This window comes from Marmota marmota, unplaced genomic scaffold, assembly GCF_001458135.2.
Source record: "Marmota marmota marmota unplaced genomic scaffold, marMar, whole genome shotgun sequence".
NCBI lineage: Eukaryota > Metazoa > Chordata > Mammalia > Rodentia > Sciuridae > Marmota > Marmota marmota.
The window spans coordinates 67,404,085-67,425,703 of NW_026000026.1; the positions used below are offsets into that span (position 1 = coordinate 67,404,085).

Here is a 21,619-nt window from a genome sequence, read left to right on the forward strand (position 1 = left end):
TTTAAAAAAAAAAAAAAAAAAAGATAATGCTTCTGTGAATATGGCAATAATAATAATAACCAAATCATGATATGAGTCCAAATAAATAAGAAACTAAAAAAATTTCTACCAGTCTCTTACAAGTGTATCATATGAAGTTTGATTATTTTTGAACTGCCAAAACAAAAGTATTTTATTTCTGAATATGTACCATCTAATGAAGCAATAAACATCACTCTTTAAATGCCATTTATATAAGATATGTAAGTTGAAAAACTAAAAGAAAGTATTGGATAAAAAGTTAAAAGAAGAAATATTAATCCTTTGCAATTTCTCATAATGCAGCACTCTGTGTTGCTAGGACTAAGAAAATATATTCAGTTTTCAAGACACTAGTCAACAACTGCATACAAGATGCTTACTTGAAAATATTTGTTGTGGAATGTGATGGACATCATTATCCAAAGTACATGTATGAAGACACGAATTAGGTGTCAACATACTTTTTATATACAAACAGAGATATGAAAAATTGTGGTATATATGTGTAATAAGAATTGTAATGCAAAAAAAGTACACGTATAGAGACATGAATTGGTGTGAACATACTTTATATACAAAGATATGAAAAACTGTGCTCCATATGTGTAATAAGAATTATAATGCATTCTGCTGTCATGTATTTTGAAAAAATAAAATCAATTTTAAAAATAGAAAATATTTGTTGATTCTGCAACAAACACAGACATCAGTTCAAACTGCACTTCCAGTGATATCCTAGTTCAATGTATTCAGCACTAGGTCACAATATGAAAGACAAACTCATAGAACAAATAAATATAGTAAGCTGTTTTTCATTGCACCTCGATGAATGCACACATTGCTAACATTGGCAATTTCTTTACTATATGTGCAATTTAAACACACTAGTGATAAAAAGAATTATTGTATCAGTACCTTGCTTACAAGCACAAACAGCTCTGAAAGGTATAAGACTGGGAAAGAAATCACTATTTTACAAATTATTAAAATTAAGTTTGGGGTAGGACAGCTTCAGTTATTGATAATTATCCTGAAATTTTCATGTAGATTCAAGAGTTCACTCTAGAATGCCTCTAAAAACTGAGAAATACCTACCCCAGTCAAAACCCAAAATAATGACAAAGCAGGGGGAGGGGAGCAGGACCCCCAGAGCTGCAACTTCATTGAGCTGAATTCTGCCAACCATGTGGATGAACTTAGAAGCATGTCCCTTACCAGACCACTGAGGTAAGAGCCAGTCCAGCTGGCACCTTTTCCCTCAGGGTTTTGTTTTTGTTTTTTGAGGTACAATATATAAAAACTGCATGTATTTATGTTATATAATGTGATGTTTTGATACATATACTCTGTGAAATGATTACCACATCAAGTTAACTAAGATACTCATCGCCTCACCTAGATCTCTTTTTGGTTTGTATGAAGAGGACATGCAAGACTCGTTCTCTTAGTAGTTTTAAAATATACATTATTTTTTAAATATTTTTTAGTTATAGATGGATACAATAATTTTATTTCATTTACTTATTTTTGGGTGGTGCTGAGGATTGAACCCAGTGCCTCACACGTGCTAGGCAAGAGCTCTACCACTGAGCTATACAACCCCAGCTCCCAAATACACATTACTTTTAACTATAATCATCATAATGAACAATATCTGGGCACTTGCCCATCTTATCTAGCTAAAGTGTGTACCTCTGTGTAAGAGCTTCTCATTTCTACCCCCTTACCACAGCCCCTGATAACCACTTTTCTGCTCTCTGCTCCTTTCAGTTTGACTATTTTAGATTCTACACATCAATAAGATGATGTAGTTTTTGTCTTTCTGTGTCTGGCTTCTTTCATTTAGTGTAATGCATGTTAAAAAAAAAAAAAGCCTTACAAATTCACCCATTTTGTCACAAATGAAAGGAATTCCTTCTCGTTTTAAGGTTGAATAATAATCCATTATGTATATATGCACAATGTTTTATTATTCACCCTTCAATGGACAGTTAGGTTAATTCCATATCTTGGATGCAAGACATGGAATAATGCTGCAATGAATGTGAGAGTGCAAATATCTCTTTGACATACTGATTTCATTTCCTTTGGATATCCACCTAGGGGTGGGATTGCTCCATCATATAGTAGTTCTGTTTTAAAACTTTTAAAGAACTTCTGTACTATTTTTCCATACTAGCTGTACCAACTTACATTATCACTGACAGTATATGAAAGTTACTTATCCTCACCAAAATTTTTATTAAAGTTCAATTAATTTTTTACTTTTACTTTTTTTTTTTTTTTTGGTACAAGAGATTGAACCCAGGAGCATTTAACCCCCGAGCCACATCCTAGGCTTTATCTTTTATTTTTTTATTTTTGAGACAGGATCTCACTAAGTTGCTTAGGGCCTAAATTGCTGACCCTGGTTTTAAACCTGCAATCCTCCTGCCTCAGCCTCCCAAGTCTTTAGGATTACAGGTGCACCCAGCTGAACCCACCAAACTAAATTTATTTTTGACTGATACATAAATACATAAAAATTGTACATATTAATTGGGTACGCTTTTGATGTTTCAATTCAGGTATACATTGTATAACCAAGCTAAACATATCTATGTTCTTAAACATTTATGATTTCTTTATGGCAAAAACACTCAAAATTATTTCTTTTAGCTTTTTGAGATACATGGCACTCAAATGCTATACAGAGTCACTTATTTGCAATAGCACCCCAGAATTCCTAACTGCATAATGGCACCTAATGACCAACCTTTCCTACCCCCAGCCTCCTCCTACCCTCTTCAGCCTCTGGTAATCACCATTATCCCCTCAACTTTTACAAGAACAGTTCTTTTAAACTCCACATATGAGTTCCGGTTGTGTAGTACTTATATTTACATTCCTGGCTTATTTCACTATGACCTCCAGTTCCACCATATTGTTGCAAATGACAGAATTTCATTGTTTCTGTGGCTAAAGAGTATCCCACTGCACATATGTACCTCATAGAAACATCTCCATTAAAATGACTGCACTAACATTAACATATTTCTCACATTTGGAACACAGGGTCCCAAAGGTCTCAGGAGTTAGGGAGAGAAGGGAAAACAAGATAGATTCATCTGTGGAACTTTTCAAATGGACATACTTGATCTGGGTTTCCTTAAAGAAGAAAGAGAAAAGAGGCTGTAAGTAGGGGAAAATCTGGAAAGATAAAGAAGGAAGGAAAAGGGTCAAGAGAGAGGGAAGAGGATAGGAGAAAAGAGGGAAATATCATGCATCAAACAATGCATGATACACTACCACCAGGATTCTGGCAATACCAGCCTTGGCTCTTTAAGGACTTTGAGAGAGGAGTTGGGGGTTGTGATCTTATCAAAGCTGGGGAAGGTTGTTCTTCATAACCACCTTGATTACAAAACACTTTTGTCTGACAATTTCTCGAGCAGCAGCAATTGTTCTATAAGACTGAATTTGGCAAATGGGTAAGACCTATGGATGAGGACATGAGAGGAATATAAACAGCTACATCTCAGTCTTCTATGGAAGACCTTAGTGGAGGAGCAGGGAAGCAGGAAGGTGGACAAGAAGGTAAGATACTTGGTTTCTGTGTTCATCCTCCAACCCTTACTCAATTCAAGTTTCAGTTTCCTCATCTGTAAGATGGGATGATGATATCTACTCAGCAGAGTTGCAGGAGGACTGAATAAGATAAAATACTTCCCATATTGTAAGGTACCAATAAGTGATAGCCATTTCATAGAGATGATGGTAAGATGAAATATATATCCTTATCCAAAAAGTATATTTTTTATGTTATTCATTGTTGAGCCTAAATTCTCTGAGATTTAGAAGTGGGGTGGAAGAAATTAAAGTCCAGAAACATCTGTTAGAAGAGACTATCAAAAAGAAAATGGTATAGTTAAAAGTTTAAGAGGAGGTTACATAATAGAACTATAGTCAGAAATACTAATCAATAGTATAGCTGAAATATCCAGCTTCTAATGCAGTATTTGATGAAGAGATATTCTTGAACCATGTATTAAAACCTGCTAGAGGATAAATTTGTACCATTTTGTTTCTCAGGTCAGTTATAAGGATGCAGCATGCTGACATTTGAACAAAGAAGTAAAGAGTAACATATATCATAGTCTCTAGTAACAACCAGAAGACTTAAAACAAAAGTAGAAAATTAAAATGAAGCCATAATTTTAAAAATTTCTTCTGTCATTAAATATAAGACCCATTTCTTTTACTCTTACAGGACACTCACATTAAATGAAAAGAGACTAACCTGAACTTGTTAAATTTAAATGTTTCACTTCTACATTCATCAAGAATTAGCCACTGTTTTTCCTGAATCAGCAAAAGATGAGGCAGAAGTAAAATGAACTTTATAGAATTAAAATTATCTTTAAGATCTAAATAGCCTTTTATTCTCTAGAGTACCCAAAACACAGGGTACTTACTGAATGTGTGTGTGGGTCAAATGGAAATAAAACCTTAAGAATAAAATTGATTATAAAAATTGGATTGCTTTCTTTTTTTAGATAAATGAAATCTTCCTTCAAATAGTGAAATTAAAGGTTTAAAAACAGTTATTTTTGACATCAACTATTTCTAAGACCTAGCTCTTCATTTTCTCTAATATTCTTGGCTTCTAGAGCTTTCCACCATAGATGAATGCCTGCAGTCACCTTCCCTACCACTGCCAGGGATGGTTTTAATAATTTAAATAAATTTTATAGATTTACCTTGAAAACTTATGTGGAAAGCATGATTTTAGGTTTTACTTACATTAGATTTGATTTTCATGATTTACTATTTTCCTGGTGGACATTTAATTTTCCTCCTGTTTTCCAGTAAGGGGACTATGAAGCGTTTGCACTTTTGATTCTTTGGGTCAAATTGCCTCAGCCTTTTGACAAGGTCTCCCCCACTTGTTTCTCCTTAAACTGTTCCAATCTCTAATCTGTTGGTCACTCACATATGATTTTTATATTAATTGATATTTACTCTTAAATTTATTCCAGTACAGAAAATATAGTGTCAGGAATCTAATTTCTGCCATCATGCCCTCCATGAAGTACTCTTTCCAAGGCTGACAATGATCTTGGAGGACAAAACCACCAAGGGCTTTTCAGTTCTCATCTTTCCTGATCCTTCCATGTATTGATTCTGCCTGTTTTCTTTTTCCTTCACCATGACACCCCTCCCTTTTCTCCATACCTCTTGGGTCTCCCTCTGTCTTCCTTGTGGTATGGTGGGTAAGTATGCAATGCAGAAATCAACACCTAACTTTTCCTATCTTGGCTCCAGTACAGACTCCATCTGTGTCATTGTGCAAATGCTTACAGGAGCATCTGTTTCCTCATCCATAAATAAGAATTTTAAAGGTATTTCTTGTTGGTGGGTCCTTACTAAGAGAAGAGGAATGCTCATTAGTTACTATTGCTTTTCTTGTAATACCCTTTTAAATAACCATGTAAATATATTAAACAATAAATATCTGAAATATTAAAGTAATACATAATAGTTTGCAACATATAGATTTAATCAATAATTGTTACATATGGATTAAAAGTAAATAGGGATTCATTTAATGGGTCTCCCTACTTTTGTGCATGTTTTCAGTCGTTTATAATACAGTATTTTAAAATATTGATTCCAATCAAAAGAATAATCGCAGCACATTTAAAAACTGCTTTTAAAATAGTTAATATAGGGTGGAAAATGGAATGTAATAGGGAAAGAGATTAATCAAATTATTTCATGGCATAATGAGTTCCACTATTATGTATAATTATAATGCACCAATAATAAATAAATAAAATTGCTATTATGATTATTTAAATTAGTTTTGTCATTATCTTTTTGTGTTTTACTTATTCTTTCTCCCCAGAATACCATTCTAAGGCATTTAATAATTTGACTATTTTTTGTGTCCTTTTAAGAATTTAAATAATTTTATCACACCTCATATAAAAAGAAAGAAAATTTTGACCACCCATGGTTACTAGATCTGGGGAGGTATGAGAAAGAAAAATTATAGAGAAAGCTCACCTATTAACATAGCTGCAAAATTCAATTCAGTTTCCACTCTTGACTCAAAAAACATTGCAAACTAGAGACAGGAATTTTCCTTATTTTAATTGAAGATATGCAGGAAAAAATTGAAACAAACAAAATTATTAATGATAAGGATTTAGGAGCTTTATTATAAAAAAACAGGGACAGCACAGGGATACCATATTATTATTACTATTCAAAATGTTGTGAATATCTTAGCCAATAAAAACAGAACAGAGAAATATACAAAAGGTATAAATATGAAAGAAGAAATAGCATGTTTATGTGAAAAATGTCTACACAGAAATATCTCAGAAGAATGTGCACACACAAAAAGTAGGTTAATTCAATTAAAGAAAGATTTCTGATGAACAATTAATATAGGAAAATTTGTTATATGGGTTCCAGTGCCAGTGAAGATGGCAATTAGCATAGGCTTTTGGCTTCCATCTCTAAAATCAACTCTGTGAGACAAGAAACAAATGTGAAATCCAAGAAATTGTAAAGGAAAACAAATTTAAGCTAAGTCCCTAGAGAAATGAAAATCTGACTTGAACTGGTGTGTACATAGCTGAAGAAAAGGAAGTTAGCCAGTGTGACTTCAAGAAAATAAATTAGTAAAACATGAGCTATATTTTCTTAACTATTAATAGGTCAAAGAGGCAACAATAACAACAACAAAACCTAAAACAAAGCATTCATGTAAGGTATAGAAGATGAAGATTTGAATATTATAATTCACATATTTGACCAGTTGGACATACAAAGAATTATGTATTCATACATAAGAGAACATAAATTCTTCCCAAGTGCACAAGTATAAGTTTTTAACTTGACCACACCCTAGCCTAGAAAATGTGTCTTAAATGAATTGCAAAAAATAGGTAATCTACATGACATTAGTTCCTGACAAAACACAATTAAGTTAGAAAAGTATAACAAAAAGATAGAATTAAACCTTACATATATTGTGAAATAAAAATTATTGTTCTAAGTCATCTGTAGATCAAAAAGGAAATACTAAGGCAACATCAAAAATACAAGTAAATTACAATAACAGCACTACAGGTAAAAATTTATTAGGTACCAAATGGCACTGCAAAGGAAATATCAGATAAAGATTTACCTAGCAACAAAGACAAACAAAAAATTAATTAGCTGACAGAAGAAAGGAGGAAAATGTATTCCCCAAATGTAGACATATAGAGAATTTTATAAATTCAGCTATCAATGATACACAGAAAAATTTGAGAGACCAACAAAGCCAATCTGTTCAAAACAATGAGTCTTCAAGAAAATTAAAAGAAAAATGAAATTCTATCTCACTTACTAGAAAGGTGAGTATTTTTAAAAAACTTGAACAATACAAAGCTTTGTGCGGTGTGGAACAATAGAACTCTCATATATTGCTACTGGGATTGGAAATAAGGTATACTCACTTTCCACAAATAGGATACCTATTTGTGCCTTTGAAAGATAATCATATGCCCACCCCATGACCCAGAAATTTTATTTCAAAAGAAATTAAAGCATTGTCCCAAAAAAACTTGAACAAAAATGTTTATAGCAGGGTTATTCATAATAATTCTAATCTGGAAAAAGCCTAAACATTCATCAGTAGGAGAATGAATAAATATTGGCATAGTATGTTTATATTATAGGATTCTTCTCATATTTCTATGCTTCTTCTATTATTTACTCATAATAAAGAATAAATACTGCTACATGTGACAACATGCATATCTAAAAAGTATTAGGTGAGTGAAAGAAACCAAAGACAGAAGTATGTGTACCCTCTCTTATGGTTTGCATGTGAGGTGTCCCCCAAAAGCTTACATGTGAGACAATGCCAAAAGGTTTGGAGGAGGAATGATTAGGTTATAGCCTTAACCTAATGAGTAAATAAATCCCTGAGTGGTAACTCGAGGCAGGTGGGATATGGCTGGAGGAAGTAATTAATTGGGCTGTGGCTTTCGAGTATATATTTGTATCTGGCCAGTGGCATCTCTCTCTCTCTCCTTTCTGGTCACCATGTGAGCAGCTTTCCTCTTCCACACTCTTCTACCATGATGTTCTGCCTCATCTCGAGCCCTGAGGAATGCAGCTAACCTAATATGGACTAAGACCTCTGAAACTGTGAGCCCTCAAATAAACTTTTCATCCTCTACAATTGTTCTGGTCAGGTCCTTTTAATCACAGCAGTGAAAAAGCTGACTAAAATAATGTCCAATCTGGTCAGGTCTTCACATGACTACAGCCTCAGCTGATATATACCGGAAACCACTGAAGAGACCACAAATGAAAATTATCCAGTACAATTAACTCATAAAAGTCAAATAAATTATGGTTTTAAGCCACTACATTTTAGAATGTTTTGCTACCAGAAATAGATAACCAAAACACACATTGAATCGTACAACAGAAATTTGTGTACTTCACTATATACAACTTTTACCTCGATAAAATAAGATTATAAAAGAATATGTTGTACTAGGTTTTGTAATATCTAATAGAAAATAACAATAGCTCAAGTAAGATGAAAGTGTACTTCTCTTTAATGTTAAAAAAAATAAGTCCCCAAATAAACAATTTAGCACTATTTGGCAGCTTCACAGTCATATGAGACCAAGTTTCTATCTAAATCTTGCTTCCATTGTCATTGGTAGGGCTCATTTTATTTCAGGTTATTCACAGGCTCATGTAAGATCAACTCATTGGGGAAGCGCTATTGGTCACTATGAGCCACTGATTTCCATCTTCCAAAGGAGCTGTGTACGTCAAGTCTCCTTTTCATCCCTTCTGCCATTCTTTTAAGTCAGAATGCAATTATCTTTGTCCTAGATGAACACAATAACTTCTTGTCTTTGGGTCTGTTTTTGACCACTGTTCCTCTATCATCTTTCGAATAACTACCAGAGTAACTTTCCCAAACATAAGCCTCTCGATCACTTCCCTCTTACCCAGTCCTTTCCCTCTGTCTCAGACCCTTTGGTATATTCCTAGTGCCAAGAAAATAAAAACCAGATTCAGAGTAGGAATTATCCAGATGGCCGGAGCATAGCATTTGAATGTATGGTTTATATTTATGTCTATTGTTGTTTAAAATAGCTAATTATCTTATTTGCCATTGTAAAATTAAGCTACATATCAGTTATAAGTCTTAATTACAAGACTTTTAGGTAAAAATATGTTGGAAATTGGATTATTTCACCCATTTGGGGGTCCTATAATTATATTAAAAATACCTATTGGGCTAGACGCCTATAATCCCAGGGGCTCGGAGGCTGAAGCAGGAGGATCATGAGTTCAAAGCCAGCCTTGGCAACAGCAAGGCACTAAGCAACTCAGTGAGACCTTGTCTCTAAATAAAATTCAAAATAGGGCTGGGGATGTGGCTCAGTGGTCAAGTGCACCCCGGAGTTCAATCCTCAATAGCCCCTCCAAAAAATAAATTAAAAAAATAACAATTGGGAACTAAATCACAATAGTGGTGTGAAGAAAAAAGTGAAATAATATAAAACATGGTCCTTATAGAAATAGTTTAATCTAAAAATGTTTAATATGTAAAAGAGAAATATAGGTGATGGCATGTCACTGGTGCCTCTCAAGTTGGAAGCTTTGTATATTTTATTTAATAACTCTTCTCTCTTCATAGTTTGCACTCTTCTAGTCTAAGATCAAGTATATATTACATAATGTTTAATAGTTTTGTCTTTCACATTTGAGTCTTTAATTTATCCAAAAGTGAGTTCTCATATAGCAGAAAGTGAGAGTAAATTTCATTTTTACATGGACAGCTAGGTAGACAGACACATAGATATCTTTGTAGATAGATAAATGAAGGCTTTCTTCCTTTCTTGTCTGAATTTCTCGGAGACAGAAAGCTGAAACTACCTTAAATCACTGGCTTATAAAAACAACAAAAACATAACCAAGTTCATTTTAAAGTGATGACACTGTGGGCCATGTGAAGAGGGAAAAACTTCTGGAATTGTGAAGAAATAAATGTCTCTTGAGACTGGAAGACAGAAGAGGTCATTCAGAGCCATTCCCTCTGTCGTAATGGCATTCTTGGGAAAGATACTATCTCAGAAAAAAATATGTAGGCACTGTGCCTTGAGAGCTTGCTCCCCATAGCATAAGAGAAACACCCAGATCCTTTCCTGACCTAACTGTAACCAGAAAAGGTGACAAAACCAAAGGGGACCCTGTAGGTATAACAAGGACTCAATGACCAGAGGTACCTCTCCAATATTGTGTAAGCACCCAGGACCTTTTTACAACCCTGGGAGAGGGCCAGACCTAATACAAACTGAGATGACTATCCAACAGAGGCTTGGAACATGTGTAGTTAACTAAAGAAAGTATAGAAATGTTCTAGTCCATCAACTGTGATTTATAACTACTATATGCATCTTAACTTTATAAAATAATTTGCAACTTTTTCCATAAAAAGTAAGTATAAATATAATTCATTATTAATATAAAATAACATTATTAATATAAAATATTCAAAATACTAAAAACAAAAGTATTTGAAGCCTTTACAGATGATTTAGGAAGACTTGAACAAGGAGGAAATGAATTAAAAAGCATCATTAAAGTTTAAATAGGAACTACTTCTATTTATCTCCTATCAATAACTTATTTACTCATTTATTCAGGAAAATCACTACAAACTGATACTAAAATGATAAAGCCTTGTTCTGACACACATAGTTAAGTATCTTAAATCTCTTTTACTCACCACAGGAAGCCATTTGACTTTGATGCAAACTGCTAATGTGATGAATAGTTTGGGAAGAAATCACAAAAATGGATGTAATTGTCCATGAATTGTTGGGTTTACGTAGGCAAATATGTTTTATTTATTTGCAACCTTCAATATACAGTATTTAATAAACTCCCCAGCCAGAAGTAAAAGATTATTTTTAATCATTTTGTATTTAGTATAATCAAATAGTATCCACATTATTCATTTTAAGTAGTTGTCATTTAGAAAATTCAATTTGGTTGACAAAATGAAAGAGCTAATGATGTTTGAGACTACTATATTTGAGAGAAACAGAAGTATTTAAAATATGGTGCCTTCCCTTAAGAAATTGTATTCTAGAAAAAAAGGATTAATCTGTAAAGCAACATTATCACATTAGAAGATACTGAATTTCATGTCAAAACAACAGATAACTTGAAGAGAAAAAAATTGACTACTATCACATTCTGTAAATATATGTCAAAAGCTAGAGGACAATAAAATTTAAATTTAGATATAACATTTTACATCTCTGTCTTGAGTTCTTTGTCTATTTTTTGCTAACCTCAAAGAATGTAAATATATTTGCCTAATGATAAATGTTTATCTAACTTTGTCTTTGACCTAAAATATAAAAGTTATAAAAATAGAATTCTTTCAGTCTAAATGTATCAAATAATATAAAGGTCTTTTGTTCTTGTTTTGTGATTTAAGTATGCTGAAATCAAAGTATTCAGGTCATTCCTGAAACAGCAGAGGATCATTAGAGAAAAGACAGTGGTTAAAAGAATAAAGAAGATTCTCCTAAGCTGAAGACAGACAAATTTTTGTATTGAAACGACTAAAAAAACAAGCAAAGATATTAAAAAAATGCAAATGACCAATGAAAACATGAAACAATACAAAACTGTCTTAATAGGGGAAATGAATATTTTGCAGCTCACTAAACAAAATAGAATTGGCCACAAAAACTGAGCACTGGATATCAGTGTGAATATTCAGAAAACCGGCTACAGAAACTTAAGAAGCTTCAAGTTGTAAAAGATCTGAATAACTTTGTGAAATATAATTCTGCTGAAAAGTATGGTGATGAATCTTCTAAGGTGATGTTTGTTGAAAACTTGAGTCCTAGACCTGATGAAAGTTTTATACTGATACTATGTTCTAGAAGAACATTACCATCATGTAAGGAAGGAAGCCCACAAATTTTAAGGACATTAAGCACTGGTTGACTGTGCTTAGAGTACAACAACATAGAGTAAATGTGGCAGTAATTGTGTGTGACTGATATACACAACCTGCCTAAGTGTCACTAGCTAAGGAAGGAAGTATGGGCAACTGGAGAAATACCACCTTCATAGTTAAAGGACCACTTCATACTAGACACAAGCAGTCATACAGGCCATGTGGGTTAGAAGAAAACTAATATTTATTCTTTGTAGACAATTTCTTTCTGTATTCCCTCCTGAACAACTTGTAAAAATTAATATTTTCAGCATTTGTTCCACATACCACATGTATATATTCAATGTAACATCAATGACAAAGACATGTGGCCATGGAATTTTATGTTCTATAAATAAAAGCATAAACTTTTCCTTTCTGTGGGCTAGCTACAGTTAACAGAAGTCCAAGAATCCAAGATCTGAATGATTCAGTCTGGTTGCCATTTACCCAGTTGCTAGTGCTCTAATTTGTATTGATTAGTGCAATATTTGGCCTTCAGTGATGATTTAAAATGAACCAACAGATGAAGTTTTGGGTAGATTTTTGTGCTCTTAATGAGAAGCAATTATGTAATAAACCTCTTAACTCAAGCCAAAATCTATCAAAGGTATAGAGAACAATGATATTAAAAAATTCTCCCCTCTTAGATATTTGCCACTTGCTTCTCCAACAGAGGATTAATACTCAAAATATATAAAGAACTAAAAAAAATTAATACAAAGAAAAAACAGTTAATAAATGGCAAAAGAACTAAAATGACACTTCTCAAAAGAAGAAATACAAGTGGCCAGCAAATATGAAAAAATCTTCAACATCTCTAGCAATCAAAGAAATACAAATCAAAAGTGCGTTGAGATTTCATCTCACTCCAGTTACAATGGCAATTATCAAGAATACAAATAATAAATATTGGTAAAGATGTGAGGAAAAAGGTATACTTGTACATTGTTGGTAAGACTGAAAACCACTCTGAAAAAACTGTATGAAGATTCCTCAAAAAACAAGAATGGAACCACCATATGCCCCAGCTATCCCAGTTCTGGGAATTTAACCAAAAGAACTAAAATCAGGATACTAGAGTGATATAACCACATAGATATTTATAGCAGCACAGTTCACAATAGCCAAGTAGTGGAATCAGCCCAGATGCCCGTTAATATATGAATGGATAAAGAAAATATGATATATATATATATATATACACACACACACACACACACACACACACACACACACACAAAATGAAGTTTTACTCAGCCATAAAGAATGAAATTATAGTATCTGCAGGTAAATGGATGGAAGTGGAGAAACTCATGCTAACTAAAGTTACGCAGACTCGGAAAGTCAAGGGTTAAATCTTCTCTCTCATATGTGGAAGCCTGACATAAGGGAGGGTAAAGAGGACCTTATGTTAATAGAGATCAGTGGAGTAGAAGAAGGGGATTGAGGAAGAGGAAGGATGGATAGGAAGAGAGGACCAGTGGGACACTGACCCTGACCCTACTATCCTAGGTACATATATGAATATACCACAGTGAATTTAACCTTTATGTGTATCTATGGTACACTAATCAAAAATAACTATAAATAAATAGAAGACAGATCAGTAAAATAGAGGAAAGGGAACAGAGGAAGGGTCGAGGAAAGAGGAAGTATTGGAGACTTGGAACACAACATACTCCATGTTTGTATGATTGTCAAAATGAACCTCAATATTATGTATAACTATAATACACCAATAAAAGAAATTTTAAAATATCCCCCATCTGAAAATGATGTGATTGCTCCGCTTTTGTTGAATGATGGAGAAATGGCTGAAAGATGTACAAATAAGGACAGCAGAGATGATGATATGGTAAAAATGGGCAAATAAACAAAAGAAATATTTGCACGGTGGAGAAAATTATGTGATGAAAACATAAGCCTTGAGCAAAGTGCATTTTTCAATGAGCAAGAGATTAAATCCAATGACTAAATTAAAGTGAAATTGCTTAGAAGCCTATGATAATGGCCCATGATTCTGAAAGCCATCTTGTAAAAGGTCAGCTATCAAAATGCTGACTTATTAATTGGTGATTCTGTTGCTATCTGATCACAGGATGTTCAGATTCCACCTTAGTAAAAGGATGGCAAAACTGATGTGTCCTGTTGCCCAATGTCCTCAAATGACCTAAAGTATCAATAAAAGTTTGTCCGGTAATATGTACAAGTCTTTATCTTAGTTTGAACCCATATGTGTTTAGAGTTTTACTGAATGTTTTTCATAGAACTAAGAAATATCAGAAATTTTATGAGCTATAATTATCTCACAATTTCATTTGCCAGTTCATTTCTATATAAAAATCTGAAATAATATGATTATATATGGTTATTTGCCCAACAGTGTGAATTTGCATAGACTTTGTTACAAATGATTAATGTATTTGATCACAGAGTGTTTTCCTACAGTCTCCACGGGGGATGTTCTGCAATACCTTGCTAAAAATCAGAAGAATTCTAAATACCAAAATCTGCCTGCAAGGCTTTCAGATAAATCATTAAGAACTGTATCTATACTAGGAATATTGTGGTTATTATAATTTTCAAAACAGAATGCATCTTGAGGCAAAAAAATAAAAAATATCAAGTTTTGGAATGTTGAGGAGAAGCAATTCTGGAGTTACTGAGGCTCAATAACAGAGTTCGCTTAGCAAATATAAGTTACTGCAAGCCAAAAAAGAGGCTAATACCAGAGTATTTCTTGTAAGACAACTTCTCTTAGTCTTTATTTATTTTGGAATTTCTTATTTTAATCTCAATTTTGAAAAGTTTTTCTGGATTATAAAATCCTGTTTTTCCTTTTGTTTATTTTAGCACTTTGAATATGTCTTCCCACTGTCTTCTGGCCTCAGTTGTTCCTCAGAAAAGTAAACTGTTAATCTGAGTTTCCTTGTACATGATAAGAGAGTTTTTTTGTTTTGTTTTGTTTTGTTTGCTGTTTTCCAAATTTTCTCTTTGTGGTTAGTTATCTGTATTTTTACTATGATAGCTGTGAATGAGAAACCTTTTGTATTTATCCTGATAGAGTTCACTGAGCATCTTGAATGTGAAGATAAATATTTTCAGCAAATTTGCAGTTTTCAGCCATTACTATCTCTTTGTGTATTTTTTCAGTTTCTTTCTCCTCCTTTCTAGTATTCTCATTGGATGAATATTGGTGTGCTGAAAGGTATCCCACATTCCTAAAGAGGTTCCATTTTATTTTCATTTGTCTCCATTTTTCCCCTCTTCTTTGTACCACATCATCTCTATCAATCTTTCTTCAGGTGCACTGATTTTTTAGTCAGCTAGTTAAAATCTGCTGTTGAGCCTTCCTAATTATTTTTTTTCATTTTGGTGTTTAGCCTTTCAACTCCACAATTTTCATTTGTTTTGTGTGTATGTGTAAATTTATATCTTTTTTCTTTATTTGTATTTTCTATTTGATGAGACATTATCTTCATGTCTTCTTATACCTCTTTGAACATGTTTTCATACAGTTCTCTGAACATATTGATAATGGATAATCAGTAGTTTTATCTGTTAATTCTACACCTGCTCCATCTCACAGAAAGCTTTTCCTGAGCCCCTTCCTCTCCCATGTATGTGTCACACTTCCCTGATTCTTTGTATGTATCATATTTTGTTGAAAACTGATTATTTGAGGAAATATTTGTAGCAATTCTGGATACACATTCTTTCTCTCCATGTCTGGAGTTCATTGTTCACTTGTTTGTGACTTGGATAGGCTATTTCAGTACATTTATTCCCCCACAGTGTGAAGACTGATACCATTCATCAGATGGTGCAGCCTTAGGCAAGCACAGTGGTATGGGATAACATGGATTTGACACTCCCTTTGTCTATCATTTGACTATCTTCCCTTATTCTCTGTTACACTGTGTGCTTCATTCTGTACTATATCCATCCAATAGGGTCCAGTAAATATCAGCTGACCACTCTATTGCTTTTAAAAATGCCCTACAGCATAAATTGCTCAGCAGTCTGGTCCAATTAAATTCTTACAGAGGTAGATTTGAGGCCAGTTTTTGAGGTTTTTTTCTGACTCTAGAAGGACTTTTCTTAGCTGTCCCTTCTCATGATCCTCTCTGATGAACTAGATGATTTATGATTGAGTTTGTTGTTCATAATTAAGAAAAGCTGTTGGGCTTTAGTTGTAGCTCTGTGGTAGAGCTCTTGCCTAGCACATGTGAGGCACTGGGTTTGATCCTCAACACCACATAAAAATAAACAAACAAACAAACAAATTTTTTTTAAAGAGCTGTTATTATCGAGAAAGGCATTAAGCTTAGACACCAAATCAAATAAAATTAATTCCTTTGGAAAGTTTCATTGCTCTCTTTTCCTACTGGGCAAAGCCTCCAAGCCATTATTACTCCAGGAGCTAGGCAGGGCAGGCCTTCTTGGTTTGCCTCTTCTGCTATAAAACATCTGTTTTATAATGAGCTGGAGTTAGGGAAATGGAGACATTGATATTCTTTACTGGCTTAACAGAATGAAGCACCTCCTTCCCCTGAATGTGCACTGAGTACAGGAAGAAAGTCCCAACCAGAATACCAGGAATTTAGCTTCTTTGTTCTGGAGCTGGAATGGATTAGAAATGCTGTCAAACTGCCCTTCTCAGCAGGATGCAGTAACACTTGACTGGGAGTTTAGGGAAGAGGGACTCCCATTTACTTGGTCACGCTGGCACATAGTGGAGCTTACCTCAAATTGAGCTTGGGGAAAGACTAAGAATGGGTCATGGTTCATGTGAAATTCCGTGTTCACAGTACATTGTTTAAGTTATTTTGGTGCCAGCCTCTAAGCTTATTAGTTTTCCCTTTTCTATGTTCATTTTTATCCAAATTAACATTTGGACCAATCTCTCTATATAAAACAGCTTGCTTTCACCTAAATTTATTTATTCCAAATTGCTTCAGATAAAATCACACTTTTTCTGAACCACAATCCAGACTCAGTGTTTTGTGGTCCATTACACTTCCTACTATTACCACGCCACTCTGGCATTAATGCATGCTCGATTGTTGATGCATTGTCATTTATAAACGTCTTTAAGATGAGGTTCAAAAATAAATACAGTGGAAAATTGAATTTCTAAATTAGCAAAAACAGAGGCAAGAGAGTAAAATAGGATAAGAAAGCAAGGCAAAAGCAGAGTGAGGGGCTGAGGCTGTAGCTCAGTGGTAAAGTGCTTGCCTCACATGTACGAGGCACTGGGTTCAATCCTCAGCACCACATAAAAATAAATAATGATACTGTGTGTTCATCTACAACTAAATAAATACTTTTAAAAAGTAGAGTGAAATGAATACATAACATTTTTGCCATAAAATCTTACTTACTTGCCAGAAGTGCACTACAAATTTCTCTTAAAATAACGTTCAATGCCACAATTTACCATGTCTATAAGCTTAAAAACAAATGAGCTGCAGGAGAAGCAGTTATTTCTGATTAAGTTACAAGACATTTCTCCCAAAGCCATCATAAAGAAGATAGAATGTAATATAATGAATAACCTCTTCAAGGTAAGAATAATAAAGAGTTTCATGGGGCAGTCTCTTATGTTCAATATAAATATATGATATTACAACAAACAAAAATCAATTTTGTGTGACAGCAATAAAATATTGACCTGACTTTCAGTTTTCTAATAATCTGGATGCCACAAAAGCATATTTTTTTGTGTGGTTTAAGGAATGATTCTTACCACCGGAGATAGTACCACCTGCTTGGTGACATCTGGAAATGAATGCAGGTGCTTGTATTTGTCATAATGTCTAATTTTGTGAAGGACAATCAGTGTCTTGAGTTGCCAAATATATTTCCCAGTTCTTAGAGAGCACTTCATGGTGGAGATTGTTGCCCTCAAGATAATAGTATAAGCTCTCCCACCTTGAGAAATGCTGATCTAGAATTTTTAATTTCAAACTGAATTCCATTGAGATGGTTCATAAACCATCACTTGTGTGAGTTTGTGGATTGTGTGTGCATTGGTGTATGTCTGTGTTTATTAGTGTTTGGAAGGTAAGGTAGGTGGGTCTGCTTCCCCAGCTGTTCAACCAGAGCAGCTGCATTTTTACCTGTTCTGTATACTGCAGCTCTAAGAAATACATAGTTTAAAATGAGATGAGAAACACAGAATTCCAAGGTAGTTAAGGAAAAGCAATCCAAGAAGAGGCAGCTACAACAGAGCTATCATTCCCTATCAGGGCTAGAGGGTGAGTGGGAGTTTGCATAAGTTTAGGAATAGGGTGAAAAGGAAATGAAAAGATGAGAGAAGCAGGAACACATGAAAGATATAAATATTAAATGAAACCTCCTTCTTATGACATCTCTGAATCTTTGGGAAAATAGTAAAACTCACAATAAGTTCAGCTACTGTATTACTTATTTATTTTGTACAATGAATCATTCCAAAACTTAGTGCCTTAAATCAATTATACTCATTTGTTATTCTCATGGTTTCTCTGGATCAGGAATCTGTTAGCAGACTGGCTGGGCAGTCCTGGATCCATTCTTCTCATGAAGTTGCACTCAAAGGGTAGTTGCAGCTTCATTCTGATGTTAACTAAGGGTCTTGGTCACATACATTTGAGTGGGGTTTGAAGTCCACTCTCATGGCTGGCAAGTGGATGATGAGTCAAGGGGAGAAGCCTCAGTTCCTCTTTCCCTGGTGTTCTCCTCCGTGCTAATTGAGTGCTCTCACAGAGGCTGGCTCCCCACAAACAGGATTAACCAAGAAACCAAAATGAAAACTTTCATATCCAGCCTTGCAAAGACTTTGCCACTTAAACTTACTGCCACCACATTGTGTTGGTCATCCAGACTGTCTTCAATCAATATGAGTAGGGACTACAAAAGTATGAATACCTGGCAAGAGCTAAAGATTATTCGGGAATCATCTTGAAGGCTGATGTTTCAGTCAGATTTCTCACTGCTGTGACTAGAAGGAACCAACCAAAACAACTGTAGATGAAGAAAAGTTTAAGGGCTCATAGTTTCAGAGGTCTCAGTCCACAGACATCAGGCTCCCATTCTTTGGGGCTGCAGGTGAGGCAGAACATCATGGCAGAAGCATGGCAGAAGCACCTCACTTGATGCTTTTTTTCACAGTTTTCCCCATGTAAGTTATCATCTATACCATTTCTGACAGGTATCCCTGGCTTCCTATTCAATATTCATTTTCTGTTTTATTAAAATAATTCTAATTTTGTTTGTTGAGGCAATGTCCTTAGCCAAAAACCACATTAGTTTTAAAGCTTCCTTTGCAACTAGAAGTTCTAACTGAAGTCTACTAAGTAGGGAAAAGTTTGTTTCCCCATAATGGTATGGCACCTTCTTCTTTGTTCCTTCCTACTTCTTCCATCTCCATGGATGATAGACACAAGAGAAACATCAAACAGCTGTCTTCTATCTTTAGATGATCGGAAGATGAAATCATATATAAACACGTTGGGACACTGAGGATATTAGAAACCTACCTCACAACCTCTGAGATTCCTACTGTTTTATGTAAATACCTGTTTGTTTAAGCTACTGGAGTTGAATTTCTTTCTATTACATTCACTCCTAGGATGTTTCTTATCTTTATGAAAGCCTAATTCAAACCTATTCTTCAGGTCACTGTTTATATTGCTTTCACATACATTATATTGTTTGATATACCTGTCAACCCTGTAGCCAAAGTATCAATTTTCAGGCTCTCACCATTCCCTCATTGTCGGCTACACTGTAGACCAATGACTCCTGGGTCTTGACTTATCCTGAGCTCTGTATTTGTTTTCTCTGTGGAATTCAGGTCATCAATTCAAAGACAAGAACTTTCAAAACCATATTTAACTTATTAGTTCCCCACTCCAATCCCACAAACACTGCTCTTAAACTAGTATTTTTTTTAATCTCAGTTATTATGAACACAAACCTTATATACTAGGAATTTTAGTTAACTGTAAATCCATGCTTTCTGTAACTGCCCCAAACTATCAGTAATCAAATCCTACCTGACCTACATTACAAATCTACTTCCACTTAATGGACACTGCCTGAGTTCAGTTTCTCATCAATCTTCTGGAAGGCTACTACTAGAATCATTTAATTGGACTTCTGCAAAAGGCATTCTCTAAAAGGAAAATCAATGATTATTTACTTATTAATTCACCAAATAGTTATAATACATTTACTATATACTGGATATCATGATGTTAAAATCATGGTTTCAACAAAAAAAATGCATGGTGTAGTAAAAAGTTAGTAATACTAACAATACAGATTTAGCAAGTGATTTATTATACAACTGTTGAAAATGCAATGCATATAAGAATAAAATAATTTATCAATGTGATATGGTTATTTTAAAGTATTATTTTCTTTGGCATCGTAGGAATAAACAGGAAACATGTTAACGATATTTATATCCTTACATTTCTTATAAAACCAAATAAATAAATTATTTATTTGGTTTTATAAGAAATATAAGCAAAGATAAAGAGTACAGTAATTCCCAAAATGTGAAATAAGGAATATAGTAGCCTTTGGGATGAAATTACTTCAAAAAAGCGTTCAGTTGTTAAATAAGTTTGGGAAACCTTGAAATAGGCAAAATTCAGACCTAGCAGACTATAAGACCTCTCCAATTTTTTAATATGTTCAAGTGCATTGTAAAACTCCTTGATGAGCAACATGATATTTTTTTCCCAAATTTATTCACTAGAGAGCCTTTTAGAACATCATTTCCTGGAACCATATATGTGACACATTTTTTTTGAAAAAGATATTGAGAGCACTTGTCATGACCAGACTCTTCACTAGAAGCTCTAGATAGACAATGAACTTTAAGAATTGGGAACATTTACCAAATTCGTCATAACAATGAGAGATTCTGAAAACCAGTCAGATGTTCAGTAAGGATATGAATTACTGGTTAAGATCAGAAGATTCATGCAGAATAGTTCTTAGTAAAATAAAATCTGGTACTTACCTTGAACCTAAAGATTTCTATGGGATATCAAAACAAAGAATGTGTACACTTTAAAAAGAAGTACTCAAGCTCATGAAATGGCTACCACAAGCTTACTGGGGGGTTACTTGGCAGTTCATTTATAAATTAGCATAGACCCATAATTTTTTTAAAGTTTTTAATATTAATCCCTGGTATGTTTTGAAATGTCCTATTTAAACAAGTTTTAAAATGTACACTTTAAAAGACAAACAATTTTTGAAAACTAGATCATATTAAAAGTATATTAAAGCCTTTGGAAAGGTAACATACATTTGAGAATTCAAAATTTGAACTATAAATCTAAAGAGTAAAGGATAATTTGACTGAACACCACTAAAAAATGATAGAATCCATTCAGACACACTGCTGAGATAAGGTAAATTAGAGACTCACACCAGTCTTTACCCTTTCCTAGAAAAATTTCTTAAGTCTATAACCAGGACTTTCTTCTCAAATTTAAATGCTTTTAAAAATCCTTTTCTCTCTCTCTCTCTCTCTCTCTCTCTCTCTGTATGTGTGTGTAT

The 21,619-nt window shown here is 33.9% G+C and overlaps 1 protein-coding gene across 2 annotated transcripts in view; it reads right to left on the reverse strand.

Moving 5' to 3' along the window:
- The window catches only part of Tmem232 (transmembrane protein 232), a 256,123-nt gene that overhangs the window by 233,411 nt on the left and 1,093 nt on the right, over positions 1–21,619 (reverse strand). The gene's annotated exons all lie outside the window — the stretch shown is intronic.